The following is a 4,328-nucleotide window of genomic DNA, read 5'->3' as shown; positions in this document are numbered from 1 at the left end:
CTAGTGCCTGTTGGCCAACTTCAGAGAGCTCTTATGCAGCTTTCAAATATACCAGTGATGGTGCTCAGGGCAAGCTGCCCCAGGAAGCACCACTCTGGTATGCGGATTATTTCGAGCTGAAGACAATAAGGACTCAGAGAGCTCAGGAAAAATATTTGAGTTTCCCCTCCCAAACTGCCTAAAGAATTTAAAACCAAAAAATCTGTTTTAGGAAGAGGTTATTATCATGACTGCTATAAAAGATAATTTAGGATAGAGGTTACAATAGAAAAGGCACCAACAAGCCCATCTTATCGCGAGTTCTGTCTCTCTGGCCACATTCTTTGGATGGCCCTGCGAGGAGTTGTCAGACAATCGTTTACAAGGGAAGTCTCTATTTGTAAAGGTATCTCCCTCTCTGTAGTGGGAAAAGTGGGGGGTGAGCTCATTTCTAGTAACTTATCAATGTGGAAGGTGAGGCCTTGGGCTGCATAATAACATTACTCTTGTTTACTGTGCTTTAGTGGTAATCTCCTATAACTGACTCCCCCCACCCCCAAAATCCTCCTTTGTCATTGGCTGAAAATGATATTTAAGACGAGAATTTCTGCTATTGTGTTGAGAAACGCAGTGTCCCTGCTTTCTCCCATGTATACATGTTATTAAACTTGGTATTATTTTCTCCTGCTAACCTGTCTTGTTGATTATTTGGCCAGCCAGAAGAACCTTAAGGGAAAGGGCAGAGGGAGATTCTCCCTCTTCCCCCGACAGTTTTGGTGAGCCAGGCAGGAGAAGCACTGGCTGGTAAGTTGCCTTCTCTGGCTGGAAGACCTGCCTTCTCCCTGGACTACTGCAGATGATGAAATACGGAAACGCCTGACGAAAGCCGGCAAAAGGTAAGACTTCTTACCACGTCAGCCTCCCGGAATCTCTATCTGCGGAGTCCGGCGGAAGGAAGTGGTGAGAATTTCTTCTCTTTCTAAATTTAGATTGGCAGGAGAAAATATTTGGGAAACTAGTTTCTTGGGCTTTTAGTGACTCTTGGTTTAAATTTGGTAGAGTACTCTTGGTTTTTGATCTTGATCCCTTTTCCTCCCAGGGGTAGTCTCTGTTTTTCTCTTTTGTCTGTGTCTTTTGTCATAAGAAGGAAATACCATAGGGTAGGACGCAGGCATAGGCCCTATAAGCCTGCTGTCCGGGCCGGCCCCACAGACTGGTGAGTTTGCGGGTCTCACCAGACCGGCGTCTACAAACTTTGCTGTGGGTTATTATGCACATGAAGTGAAGGCCATTGCCAAGGGCATCTTGGAAGCCAAAAATGCCGCAAATTTAAGTGGGCGCGGGTCGAGCAGTTAAGAGCCATTAGGGCGCTCGCCACTTTCAGAAGACTCCCGTGACAGGATAAGTTGGGTCACGGAACGGGGTAGATGACACAGGTCCCCCGCCAACTGCAAGAAAATGTCCGTGCAACGACGAGGTACTCTGTAAAGCACACAGTCCCCAACCCCGCGGCACCTCCCCCTCTAGGTATTATTCTGGCTCCAAGAGACCTAAGGCTTGGCTAAAGCTGTCATTGTGCACATAAAAAAAAAAAAAAAACCGGATGAGGTTTTTCCTTCTGTCTTGTTCTGTGTCCTGAGAAAACTTGGCTTTGTGACCAGTGAGAATATTCTCCTTGGTCTCCACCATACGGAAGGTGCATTTACCGGGGTGCACCTTGGTGGCCAGTCGAGTAGACTGGGGTTCCGAACTGTCTCTTTGTCCGGCTGTGCCAAGCTCTCAGGGGAGTCTGAATATCTTTGGGAGTGAATTCTGTGGATCATGAGGGCTACATCATCTGCGCCCTCTCCAGGGACGCCTCTTGCGTCCATGGGAAAGATTTATTCTAAGTGTGAAAAGTTACCTCCGGGTCTTTCCTTAAAAAGGCTAATTGGTTCGAGTCACTATTGGAATAAATATACAAATGAAGATCCTACTCGTCAATGGCCAGACGACGGATCCTTTGAATTAGAAAAACCTCTAAATTGGGGGAAAAAAATGTTTGAGAGCTCTCACATAATTGCTTAATTGGTACCTAAGAATTAAGGCCAGAAAAAGGAAGGGAAAAATTTGACTAGTCTTAAGACCTTGACTCAGGTTACAATTGAATTGAGAACATGTAAAAGTGTGAGTGTTGATAAAATTATAAAGGTTGGAATGTTTGAACTAATTTTATATAAAGAGGTTACATCAACTTTGCCTGAGTATGTTTTAAAATGTCTGACTGGAAATGCTTCTCTTGTCCAAAATTAGAAGACCAAGACCTATTGATAAAAATCTTAATGATAATTATGTTTAAAGGTATAAGAAGTGATGAAATTTACATGAAATTTTGTAAGAAAAAAACTAATGTTATTTCTATTACAGAACTGGTTAACAAAAATAGTAATTTAAATGATGGCTAATTTTATCTGAAGTCTTATGAAGTCTTATAGGCAATCTAAATAATTATTGGAAATAAGTAACTAAATAGTTGTGAAAAGGATAAATGTTGGATGAACTTTAAACAATAATTATGTGTTATGGTGGTTACAGCTTCCAAACTCTTTTTGGTGACTTAAAACTTGAGAGTTTTGCTAAGTTTTATGATAAAAATTCTCTGAGTATCATCATTTCCAAATAAGATAAGATTTTAGACATTGATTGCTAAATGTACATTTGTCTACTTTTGGCTTTTCATTACAGGAAAACTAAAAGATATTTTGGGTCTATTGGTAAACATGTGTTTTATTAAAAGATTGTACTATAAAGTAATGTGTTTCTAGAAGTTATGAAGTGTTTATAAATTTTCCAAGCCACAAGATACTAATGTAAAAAAAAAGTTTATAATTGTTTACTTAGTTTTTACTTACAAATTAAGGTTTCTAAGGGGTAAAATTCCTAATTAATATATGTGATTGAAGCTACTAAAAATTAAGAAAAATATGTCTGTGAACAAGGAAAATAAGATGTATAAAGGTACAAAGAATGGAAATATTTTGTTTGGTTAAGAAAGATAAATTTGTCCTCAAGTACTAGGAGGGAAAAGAAAGACATGGGACAAATTCTGAATGTAAAAAAAAAAGTTATAGAAGGTTTGTGGAAGAGGAATTCTGGAAAAGGAGTTTTATGCATGGTCAAGTTGGCTAAGATTGAAATGAATTTAATTAAGTAAATGAGTTTTAATAGCAGAAATAAGCTGGTGCAAAATTAAAATTTGGTCTTCTGTCTCTTAAAAGGATAATTTGCTTAAACTTGATAAAGAGGTTACAAAAGATTTTTCTTTACCTTTGAGTAAGTCTACCTAAAAGACAGAAAAAAAAAAAACTGTTAAAATAATTTCCTACGTTCAAAAGACTGAGGTCTCTCTATTAAGGCTTTTGGACTGTTAATGCTCTGTTTGCTTTGATTGTTTATATTTTTGACAAGCTCCCCAAAATTCATATCTTAAAGTCTTTTTTTTAACTTTTATTTCTTTGAGAATTTTCAAAGGGCCCTGGAACTTCTCAAAGAAATTTGCTCTCTTCCTATAAGGAAAAAGATACTAAACTTATTAGGCTTATTCAGTATGTTCAATTACATGGAAAACATTGTCAGAACAGTGATGATAAGCCTGCTTAGGTGCTATTATGTGGGCAAATGTTATTGACATAGGTGTTTTAAAATTGTATAACATTACTGAAATGCTGATCTGTCCTGATTATCAGTCATAATTCTGGTTATTATTATTTTAAAGTGTTATATGTCACAAAATTAACCAAATTTCTTTGTCAATTGCCATTTTGAGGTCTTGTTGTTTACAGACTTAAAGTTTCTTTGCTCTAATGCTTTTGCAAAATATGTTTCAACTTCAGAAAAATTCATGGAAAAGACTCTGATATTTACACTAGAATACAGGTTTCTGACAAACTTTCTGATCATAAAACTGAACTTGGTAAGAAATTACAAAAATCTGATGGAGAAACTGACTTCATGAAGCTGCTAACAAAAAGACTGGGATCGAGAATAGATTACACAGGACTGAATAAACTGATAAGGATGATTATAATTTTTATGATTTTTCATTTGAAGTACTGCTGAATTTTTAATGTTTTGTTTTTTCAGATTTAAGAAAAACTTTTTCTCTTTTCTCCTGAGCTAGCTATGACTTATAGCAATTTGGTAAATGATATTTTTGTAAGTAAAATTGAAATATTTATCTTTTTCTCTCTACCTGATGCCTCCAGGATTTGGAAACTCTTAATAAGTGAGTATTGTTGTTTTCATGGCAATATAATTGTTTGCATAAGTTCAATAAGAATCTGTTCTCCTTATAACAGGACACAATTGGA

This window comes from Ceratotherium simum, chromosome X (assembly GCF_057802395.1).
Source record: "Ceratotherium simum simum isolate JZ-2026a chromosome X, ASM5780239v1, whole genome shotgun sequence".
Lineage (NCBI taxonomy): Eukaryota > Metazoa > Chordata > Mammalia > Perissodactyla > Rhinocerotidae > Ceratotherium > Ceratotherium simum.
Note: the sequence above shows the minus strand (reverse complement) of the source record.